Source organism: Tiliqua scincoides, chromosome 4 (genome assembly GCF_035046505.1).
Source record: "Tiliqua scincoides isolate rTilSci1 chromosome 4, rTilSci1.hap2, whole genome shotgun sequence".
Lineage (NCBI taxonomy): Eukaryota > Metazoa > Chordata > Lepidosauria > Squamata > Scincidae > Tiliqua > Tiliqua scincoides.
In genome coordinates this window covers 215,672,068-215,683,837 of record NC_089824.1, presented here as the reverse complement: position 1 = coordinate 215,683,837, position 11,770 = coordinate 215,672,068, and the positions used below count along the sequence as shown (strand labels likewise).

At 46.5% G+C, this 11,770-nt stretch overlaps 1 pseudogene; it reads left to right on the top strand.

The window, feature by feature from the left end:
• The first annotated feature begins 7,830 nt into the window (after nt 1-7,830).
• Nucleotides 7,831-7,950, top strand: LOC136650475 (5S ribosomal RNA; annotated as a pseudogene).
• The last annotated feature ends 3,820 nt before the right edge of the window (nt 7,951-11,770 follow it).

Below are 11,770 nucleotides of genomic sequence, written 5' to 3'. Positions count from 1 at the left end.
GTCCCCTGTGTAATCAATGGCTAAGTACAGGTGTGAATGCAAGTTTTCCAGGACCAGCATTCAACCTTACAGGAGACATACTTGTAGGCTAGCTTATCCCAATGGGTTTATTTGGCCAGACTAGGGTCCATGTCATTACCAACACATCAACGACCCCAAGTTTGCCACTGTCTTTAGCACTCTCACCAAGAAGATGCAGCCAGTCCCAGCTCACTAATGAGTATACCAATATGTTACTTTTCAACTACCTGTTTGTCACATTTGTATTTTAAGCTTCCAGGAACACCTCTAAAAAGGCTTTGATCCTGTAAACACTTACCTGAGAGTAAGCCACATTGAACATGGTGGGACAGAGTAAAAGTATAGGATCATGCTGTCCATGTCTGAAGATTCTTTAGGAATTTTTTTTATTACTCTGCACTTCTTCCCAGAAGCTCAGAGCAAGTACACAGACTCCGCACTTCCCAATTTTATCCTCCCAACAACTCTATATGGTAGATTAGTCAGAGCACTGGAGGGGGGGAAACATTAAGGTTCATCAGGTGCTTGGCTGCTGGCATAAAGCAGCCCCTCCACCTCACCTTCAGGGTCAGTTAAGACTGGCTCTGAAGGCAAGGAGGAGGGGCTGCATTACACCAGCAGCCAGGTGCCTGACAAAACTTAGTGTTTTGCCCCCCCCCCCTTCCAGGAACTCCAGTGAGTCAGAGAGAGAGAGAGAGAGAGAGAGAGAGATCCCACAGTCAGGCAGGGAGTTCCATTGCATTCATTGTGGAAATCTGAACTGGGTCTTTGAAGAGACACTTTGCCAGCAGTCTGAGGCTAAGAGGCAAAGAAGGAAGGCCCATAGCCAGGGAGACAGACCAGGGACAGACTGCACTTGCTCCCGGTGTGGAAGGGATTGTCACTCCCGGATTGGCCTTTTCAGCCACACTAGACGCTGTTCCAGAACCACCTCTCAGAGCGCGATACCATAGTCTTTCGAGACTGAAGGTTGCCAATATCGAACTGGGTCTCCAAAGTCCTACTCTAAAGAGGAGGGGCAGTGCAATAAGTGCAGCAGGCACACAACATACTGTGCAGGTAGCCCCCCCCCCATTTGCCATCAGAGCCATTGGGGCAACAGGTGCCAATGCACAGGCAAATTGGAGGGGCCACTTACACAGTGCTTTGCAGCATCTGCTGCACTTACCTTTCCACTCCCCTCTGACTATGCTACTGACCCTAACAATAACCCCAGACTGGAAGAGAGAGAAAGTATGTTCAGTAGGCTTCATGTGTTAAAAATTGGTCACTGTTGTGTCTTCATTGGGGGGGGAGGGTGTGGGGGTAAATATGCCATATGTAGGGGAGTGGCAGCAAGATGCAAGAATCTTGTGGTCTTGTGTGCATCTGGTGGGCCACTGTGAGATACAGAAAACTGGATTAGATGGGCCCTGGGCCTGATCCAGCAGGGCTCTTCATTTGACCACACCACAGTGATGCCAGCTGCAAGCTGTGGGAAAGAAGTGGGATTCCTGCTTCATCATCTCAGAACTGTCAGCAGCAACTCCCTCCCCCGCCCTCGCCTATTGGCCTATACAGTATTAAAATTAATTGATATATTAAACTATTGCCCCACCTGTCTCCAAAAGTTCTAGGCAAGTTACAACATTTTGAAAAATAAAAATGTCTGAATTGGTGACTTGGGAAGGATCAGTGTCACAGAGATAATACTCTATATTATCCCACTGATGTTTTCTTAGCATTTGAAGGAATTACAGCGGAATTCTTTCTCCCTCCCTTCTCCACAAACACAACCATTCCTAACTTCATTTACCAAAAATTTAGAGATCAAAATTCCCTGTGTGGTCTTTGTAGCTCCATGTCAGTGTAATCCTCTGTAACACCCACACATGCAATTTATGTGAATATAATGATTTTCCAAGCATTTGCTGTGCTTTGTAATTTCTTGAGATAAATTAAGCTGTACAGTGTGTAAGTCACTACAAGTTATTGCTGTTTGTAACTCATGGTGTGTTCATACGCAGCCTTCCGTGTTTCTGCCCAGGGAAAATTAGGGATTAACAGCAGAGCAGACAAAGAGGCAAGTTTGGAGAAAAGATTCATATTCAGATTTATTAAAGCAATGCTTATAGGTGTGTCTTGGTTTTCGCTTTCTTGTACAAATATGCAGAATCAGCAGTGCAGACTACTATACTGAAATCTAAACATTTGAATTACAGATGGGACCTTGGTATCCACTGATTTGACTCACCACTGATACTGGGGTCTACCTTTAAATGCCTTGTAACAAGGAAAAAGAAGCACCAAGATCTAATTTCCTACTTCACACAGTTAAATTATAATTTCATTCCATTAGATTCCATTATTCACCCCATCTAGAAGCTGAATGCAGTATAGCATCTATACCAATGCATTCTGGGGCAACAATGGAGGAGCAAGAAACCTAGAAGTGGGTCTTTAAAGCTGTTTTCCCATTGATTTAGTATTCACTGATTTTTTTAATCCACTGGGAGTTCCAGAACAGAACCACAGTGGATAACAAGGCACGACCTGTAGTTGGCTCCTTTTGGTATCAAGTTGGCTCCTTTTGGTATCAAAGACTCCTTGCAAGTCACCAGTTAGGAAGGTCTCCATCTCCAGCAGTCACTTTCAAGGTTCCAGTTTACAGAAGCACAAACCGTATGTATCATTGGGGCAACTGACCCATGAAAGCGGAAAAGAAAGTGGTAAAATTTCTGCTATCTGCTATTGAACAAAATGGGATTTATTTCTGAGTAAGCAGGTATAGGTTTAATTCTTAGTTTAAAATATTTATAGCTCACCTTTCCAAGAGGTCAAGAGCTCAATCCTATCCAACTTTCCAGGGCCAATGCAGTCGCAATGCAGCCCTTGGTATGGGAACAAACATTCCCTTACCTTGAGGAGGCCTCCTCTTAGCTAGCATTCATTGGCAACCTTCAGTCTCGAAAGACTATGGTATCGCGCTCTGAAAGGTGGTTCTGGCACAGCGTCTAGTGTGGCTGAAAAGGCCAATTTGGGAGTGACAATCCCTTCCACACCGGGGGCAAGTGCAGTCTGTCCCTGGTCTGTCTCCCTGCCTATGGGCCTTCCTTCTTTGCCTCTTTGCCTCAGACTGTTGGCAAAGTGTCTCTTCAAACTGGGAAAGGCCATGCTGCACAGCCTGCCTCCAAGCGGGCCGCTCAGAGGCCAGGGTTTCCCACCTGTTGAGGTCCATTCCTAAGGCCTTCAGATCCCTCTTGCAGATGTCCTTGTATCGCAGCTGTGGTCTACCTGTAGGGCGCTTTCCTTGCACGAGTTCTCCATAGAGGAGATCCTTTGGGATTTGCCCATCATCCATTCTCACGACATGACCGAGCCAACGCAGGCGTCTCTGTTTCAGCAGTGCATACATGCTAGGGATTCCAGCACGTTCCAGGACTGTGTTGTTAGGAACTTTGTCCTGCCAGGTGATGCCAAGAATGCGTCGGAGGCAGCGCATGTGGAAAGCGTTCAGTTTCCTCTCCTGTTGTGAGCGGAGAGTCCATGACTCGCTGCAGTACAGAAGCGTACTCAGGACACAAGCTCTGTAGACCTGGATCTCGGTATGTTCCGTCAGCTTCTTGTTGGACCAGACTCTCTTTGTGAGTCTGGAAAACGTGGTAGCTGCTTTACCGAAGCATTTGTTTAGCTCGGTATCGAGAGAAAGAGTGTTGGAGATCGTTGATCTCCACAATGATACACGAAAGGTACACAAAGTCATGGACAACCTCCAGTTCATGCGCAGAGATTGTAATGCAGGGAGGTGAGTCCACATCCTGAACCATGACCTGTGTTTTCTTTAGGCTGATCGTCAGTCCAAAATCTTGGCAGGCCTTGCTAAAACGATCCATGAGCTGCTGGAGATCTTTGGCAGAGTGGGTAGTGACAGCTGCATCGTCAGCAAAGAGGAAGTCATGCAGACATTTCAGCTGGACTTTGGACTTTGCTCTCAGTCTGGAGAGGTTGAAGAGCTTTCCGTCTGATCTGGTCCGGAGATAAATGCCTTCTGTTGCAGTTCCAAAGGCATGCTTCAGCAGGACAGCGAAGAAAATCCCAAACAAGGTTGGTGCAAGAACACAGCCCTGCTTCACGCCACTTCGGATGTCAAAGGGGTCTGATGTGGAGCCATTGAAGACAACAGTGCCCTTCATGTCCTTGTGGAAGGATCTGATGATGCTGAGGAGCCTGGGTGGACATCCAATCTTGGAGAGAATCTTGAAGAGGCCGTCCCTGCTGACCAGGTCGAAAGCCTTCGTGAGATCTATGAGGCTATAAAGAGTGGCTGTCGTTGTTCCCTGCATTTCTCCTGCAGTTGTCTAAGGGAGAATACCATATCAGTGGTGGACCTGTTGGCTCGGAATCTGCACTGCGATTCTGGATAGACGCTCTCTGCAAGTACCTGGAGCCTCTTTAGTGCAACTCGGGCAAACAACTTTCCTACAACAGTAAGGAGAGAGATGCCACGGTAGTTGTTGCAGTCACCCCTGTCACCTTTGTTCTTGTACAGCGTGATGATGTTTGCATCCCTCATGTCTTGAGGTACTCCACCTTCTCTCCAGCAGAGACAGAGGATTTCATGCAGCTCAGTGACGATGATATCTTTGCAGCACTTTAGGACTTCAGCAGGGATGCTGTCTTTTCCAGGTGCCTTGCCAAAGGCAAGGGAGTCCAGGGCAACGTGAAGTTCTTCTAGGGTTGGTTCACTGTCAAGCTCCTCCAACACAGGCAGACACTCAATGTTGTTCAGCACTTCTTTGGTGACTACATTTTATCTGGAATATAGCTCAGAGTAGTGCTGCACCCAGTGTTCCATCTGCTGCGCCCGATCCTGGATGACCTCGCAGGTCAGAAATACCCTTTGCAGTCAGAAATACCCTGCTGGAATCCATCATCCCACCTACTGTGGGAAGTGAAAGAATTTTGTCCCTGCAGCTCCAGTCATCAGCAGGACCTGTCACTCTCATCAGTGCTTACGCACCGACTCTGTCATCTCCAGCAGAAGCCAAAGACAAATTCTACGATGACCTGGCCACCACTATCAAGAAGATCCCTGTAAAAGAGCTATTGTTCATCCTTGCCGATTTCAATGCTAGAGTTGGTGCTGATAACAGTTCGTGGCCCACTTGCTTAGGTCAGTTCGGCACTGGGAAGATGAACGAAAGTGGCCAACGCCTGCTAGAGTTTTGCTGTCATCACGGTCTCTGTGTCAGCAACATGTTCTTCAACACGAAGCCCCAACATAGAGTCTCTTGGAGACACCCAAGATCAAAGCATTGGCACCAGCTTGACCTGATTCTCTCCAGAGGCTCCAGACTTCCCAGCATCAAGATCACACGCAGTTATCACAGTGCTGCCTGTGACACTGACCACTCCCTGGTGTGCAGCAGAGTGAAACTGCAAGCAAAGCGACTGTATCACACGAAAAAGGAAGGAAGACCTCGCATTGATACCAGCAAGATCCGGGATCAGAGAAAAGTGGAGGAATTTGCACGAGCACTTGAGGAATCCTTTCCAGGCCTGGCCGACGCAAACGCATCCAACAGATGGGAACATTTCAAGAATACTGTTTACAACACCGCCTTGTCCATATTTGGCAAGAAGACCAACAAGGCGGCAGACTGGTTTGAAGCCCACTCTGAGGAGTTGACACCATTCATTGAGGAAAAGAGGAGAGCTCAAGCAGCATACAAGGCCTGTCCCAGTGAGCGCAACCTGCAGGTCCTCCGAGCTACTCACAGCAAAGTCCAGCAGGCTGCCAGGAGATGTGCTAACGAATCCAGCTCTGTTCCCAGATACAGATAGCAGCTGACACGGGCAACATCAAGGGGATGTATGACAGTATCAAGCAGGCCCTAGGTCCAACACAGAAGAAAATTGCCCCTCTGCAGCAGGTGAGGTATTATTCGTATTATTCAGTATATATTATTGAATAATAATATATTATTATTGAATTATTATTCAATTATTATTGAATTATTATTATTATTATATTGAATTAATATATATTGAATTCAATATATATTATTATATATTGATACTAATATTAATTGATATCAAGCCAATATTATAAAACTTGTGGCTATAATGTACAGATATTCTATACCCAAAATGGTAAAAAAACTATTATTCCTGTCTTCTGAGTGATTCATCATCATTCCTGCAACCCTGGTCTAGAAGAATATGCCTGTTGCATTACTGTGTTTGTAGGAACATTTCACAAATTATACCAAAGCAAACCAGGGTTTTAAGATGGAGCGGCAGCCAACCTAAAATCCTTGATGTGCATACCTGTAGCCTTCACTAGCGTTTAGAGGTGCTGCAAACCTTTGGGTAGGACTGCTCAAAATATTGAACACCTTTGCACAAATGCTTGTGAGCAGCATTGAGTTAAACACCACCCTGTTCAGTTCAGTCCTGTAAGCTATTCGTCATTGTCCATCTTCTCTCTCTCTCACTTATCAAGGTCCAACTAGGTCTGGGGCAGGAAAAGAGAAGGTGGCAGAGTTGGACAGCGGAGTGACAGGAGGCCTCCCAGATATCCAGTGAAAGACAGGCTGCACTCCATTTTTAGCCTCTAGTGCTAGGGAGCCAGGTTTTGTTTTTTATTTTAGCTTCCAGCATACTCAGGTCCCATTCTCTTGGGAAGGGGGGTACTAGGATGCTAGTCATGCTAGAATTTTGCCAAGTGAGCTTGGAGCTAGGAAAGAGCCACCATGCTTATGTCACTTCTGCCTATTTTCAGTCAAATCAAATGGCAGAAATCTGCCAGAACCATGGCCGCCTCCATAGCGTATGGAGTATATGGTGACCACATGGCAACCTCTATACAACTGATTTTCATGACTGGGTGCCATTTTGTCATTTTTAAAATAATTGCCCTGGAACCATGCTGGAAATATCATTTCCACCCATTTCCCTAGCCAAAAAAAAGAATGTGGCCATATTTTCCTTGCTGGGACTAGAACCCTGGGACCTTCCCCTTGCTTAAAAGAGCATCATTTCCTTCCAGGGGATGCTGTGACTTGTAGTTCCAGTCCAAAGGCCAGTGACAACGGCATGCTCCCATCAATTGCCTTGGAGACCTACTGCTGCCATCATCTCCAACACTTTTTCTTCTACTGCCCCAGGAAGGGTTTGGAGCACCACACCTACAGCATTCCTCGTCCCTATTTTGTTGCTGGTGCAGGGCCTGGTGCATTTTTGTCAACCACAAATGTAAGACAACCCCCCGAATTTTAAAACATTCGGGGGGGGGGGAACCTCATCTCCCATTTGGGTGCATATGTTCACTTCAGCTTTGCTATCATCCAAGGCTGAATTTCAAGCTAGCCAAATCATGACTCCCCTGCTTGGGGAAAGCGTGGTTGCACCTTGGATGGTAATAATTCATTGCAGTGTTTCTAATGTGACCATTGCAAATATGTTTTTGATTTATAAAATGCATAAACTAAAATTTGAATGGGAAAATATGTAGCAAGTGGGGAAAGGACTGCATTCTGAACATTTTTTAAAACATTCTCTCAACCATTTTTTTAACAGCTGGTGTGCTTCAGAAATTCAAGAGTTCTTATTTCATCTGGGAAAACATATATATGGAAACTGACGTGCAAGTGGACTAAAAGCAGATTGGAACCCAAGAGTTTTCATTTATAGTTTCTCTTCACTTCTCTTCATTGCCATGCTGGGTTCATAAAAACGAACCATGCTCCCTGTGAAAGCTAGCAGGGAAACAATTCCAACTGTGATTTTTGATTTTTTCAGGACCGGTTCTCAGAGAGCCAAACTACTTATTACAGCAACTGTTACCCTGCACATGCCCGATCTCGTCTGATCTCGGAAGCTAAGCAGGGTCAGACCTGGTTAGTACTTGGATGGGAGACCGCATGGGAATACCGGGTGCTGTCGGCTTATGCCATAGTCTTTCGAGACTGAAGGTTGCCAACCAACCAAACTACTTATTGTACTGCAGCCACTGAGGGGCTCTTTGTCTTCACAAAAGTATCCTCAGGAGGAGGGTGTTTTGCAATGAAAAAAGAAGGAACATGCCGGTTTCCTTTCCTGCCAACCATTTGTCCCCTGAAAGTCTTTTATGGGTCGGAGCTGCTTTGATCCTTTTGGTGTTCCAGATCTGTGTCTACTTTACAAACTTGAGTCCAGAACCCAGAGGAGGGATGAGAGGAAACACCTGGCAAGGAACACTTCAGGGGAAAAGAATTCTGAGAGTGCTTTGCAACAGAGAAAGAGCCATCAGGCTAATTAGGATCAGCATTAGAGCACTGGCCAAGGGCCCATGGGTCCTTGAGGGCCCACTTAGCTTATCTCTCAAGCCTCCCAAGATCCACTTTTACAACAGTGTCCACTTGTTGCCACCTTCCATGGACCAAGGCATGAGGAAAGGGGAAAATGCCTGTATGGATTCTTCCTCTTTGCCCTATCGCCCATCCAGTTCAGATGTTCCCAGGGATCCCCTGGATGTAGAGAGTTTCTGGGAAGCAACCCCAACCAGCAGAACACAGTCATGAGCCTCTATGTTTTGCGGACATACAAGAGCCCTGCCCCATGAGTTGCCCCACAGTCTATCACAGGGGTGTCAACATAAGGTCTGGGGGCCAATGTGGCCCACGGAAGCTCTTTATCTGACCCTCTGCCTCTCCTAGCAACACCATCAGCTGCTCTCAGCTACTGAGCTGTACTGAGGCGTCATTGCTGAAAGGGTAGCCCACATGATAATTGGGCTCTCCCATATCTTGGAAATGTTAACAAGATTTGTGTATTTTCTCTTCTATTTGCAGTTAATGAGTTCCTGGGTGAGAAAAAGTGTTGTTTTTTGTCATGACCTGCTTAATGACATCACTTCCTGCTTAATAACTTCTGGCCCTAAGCAGGCACCATGAATGCTATGTGGCCCTCATTATGAAATGAGTTTGACACCCCTGGCCTAGTACAATCTGGTGATGCTCTCTGATCTAATGCTAGTGGCTTCAGTGTAAGGCATACCTAATCACAAAGACAGGGCTGCACTGTCTACTGTGGGTGGGTGATCACATCTCTATGTGAACATTTCCTTGCAGACAGAAAACAAGCACAACAGAGAACACACTGGGTTGGAACCCTTTCCTTGCTGTTGTATGTTTGCAAGAAGTTCTTTTACAGGGAATAGCATTCAAAACCAGAATCCCCCACCCATAGTGTAAAGCAGGGGTGTCCAAACTTTTCTGCAGGAGGGCCACATCATCTCTCTGACACTGTGTTGGAGGCGGGGGAAAAAAGAATTAATTTACATTTCAAATTTGCATAAATTTACAGAAAAGAATATATTAGAGATGGAACTTATATGAATGAATGAAGGTCCTGCAATAGTTCAAGGCCTATAAAAGGCCTTTCCTTTGCTGCCACTGCTGCATCACAGATGTGAAACAGCAAGCAGTGGAGGGAGCCCTCGTCCCACAGCTCATGCAAGAGGTCGAACAGTTGGCTGTCACGCTGAGTGCAGTTGCATCAGGCCAGTGCGGGCTCCAGGAAGTCTTCAGCCAGAGGGCCAGAGGCTCATTGGAAGGCCAGAGGCTCATTGGAGACTAGGGGCTCCCTGAGGGCCGGATTGGGAGTCCTCGCAGGCCGCAAGTGGCCCCAGGGCCGGGGTTTGGGCACCCCTGGTCTAAAGTGCTACAGCCCATTCTAGTGCCTTTTTTCCTGGATCTGTAAGAGGCCAGGCCTCTGTCTCTGGAGAACCAATGTGCTGTAGTACTTTCGCCAAATAGATCAGGGTTGAAATCCTGCTCAGCCATGAACTGTGCCATAAGATGTTGGGGACTAACAATCGCTCTCAGCCAGTGGTATAGCTAGAGGGGGTGAAAAGCACTAAGTTTTGAGGGAGACTCACTGTGGCGTGCAGGTGGTCCCTTCCCTTTGGAGACATTCTGGGCTGGGGGAGCAAAATGGAGGTGTATGGCTCCAAAGGGGAGGGGGAGGGGCCACTTGCACGCCATGGTGAGGCTCCCTGAAAAACTTAGAGCTTTCTACCCCCTCTAGCTACGTCTCAGCCTAGCAAGAGCATATGGCCTGGCCACTGCCAGAAATAGTGAATGGCCCGGTCCATGCGGTGATGAACTGAGAACACCCACTAATGCAGGTAAGGCCGCACAGGGGGTCGGAGGGAAGTGGGGAGGGGTTAACAGAACAGGCGGTGGGAAGAGCGGGGAGGAGATGGGACAGGGAGGAGGGTGGATCAGGCATGGGAAGGGGGCAGGTTTTATTACAAATATTACAAATTGACCCATGGTGGAAGCAGCAGCTTACCCCAGAGGAAGCCTCAACATACCAAAACATGGCTGAGAATGTATGTGAAATGCATTCAGCACTTGAAATGTGCAGCACAGTGAAGTCTGTATTAGTATTATGCTTCTGGTAGGCAGGAGCAAAGTGGCCTAAATGCAGACAATTACTTACTTAAGAAAGAGAAAACAACCTTTTGCACTGAACAAACAAATGCTTTTGGCTCAGCAATGAGCTGGCTTTGGGACAGCCTCAGCTCAAGACAAGTATGTGCCCATGTACAGTATAAGCTATAGAAGGAAAACATTTGGGCCCTTGCCAGGTAGACAGGCAGCTTGAATGAAAGAAGCACCTGTTCTGGCTTTGCACGGGGCTTGGAACCAGTTGATTTTACAGGAACATACAGTCTGACTTTCCAAGTTGATCAAATTTTCTTGTGATCTTCGGAACTTCTCCCACTTACTCAGCATGTGGTTGGTCTGTGGAACTCCTTGCCACAGGATGTGGTGATGGCATCGGGCCTGGACGCCTTTAAAAGGGGATTGGACAAGTTTCTGGAGGAAAAATCCATTACAAGCCATGATGTGTATGTGCAACCCCCTGATTTTAGAAATGGGCTATGTCAGATGCAGGGGAGGGTACCAGGATGCAGGTCTCTTGTTATCTGGTGTGCGCCCTGGGGCATTTGGTGGGCTGCTGGACTACAGGAAGCTGGACTAGATGGGCCTATGGCCTGATCCAGTGGGGCTGTTCTTATGTTCACTTTTTGTACATGTTTATTCTGGTAAAGATGCCCAAGGAAGTGGGTGAGGGTGGAAAAATCACGAGGAGACAGGCAGGCTTGCAGTCAATGGAGTAAGGACTGCCGAGTTATTAAATCTATACAAACTGGTTTGTGTATGTTTGGGGGTTTTCTTGTGTAGGTATGTTTTTAATAAGCTTGTGCTATCACAAAGCGAATCGTCACCACAGCTGAATTAAACTCAGATATCTTTCAAGGTTATCTTGTAAAAAAAGAACTCTAACTTGATTATACTGCAGAAAAGGATTCATTTTCTGCACACTGAAAAAGACTAGGACCCTAAACCAGGTCTTCTGATTCCACAGGAACATTTGTTCCTCTTAATCTTATGCAGAAAGTGAGGCCTCAATACTATACAGATCATGCCTCATTATCCACTAGGGTTCTGTTCTGGAACCCCTATGGATTAAAAAAAAATAATCAGTGGATACCAAATCAGTGGAAAAATAGTTTTAAAGACCCACTTCCAGTTTTGCTCTTCTATTGTCACGTCAGAATGCTCTCAGCCACAAGATGGGGTGAATAAAAGGATGGAATTATAATTATTTAACAGAAGGTGGGAAATTGGATTTTGGTGCTTTTTTCCCCTTGTTGCAAGGCATTCAAAGGTGAACATCGGTATCAGTGGTGAGTCAGATCAATGGATACCAAATC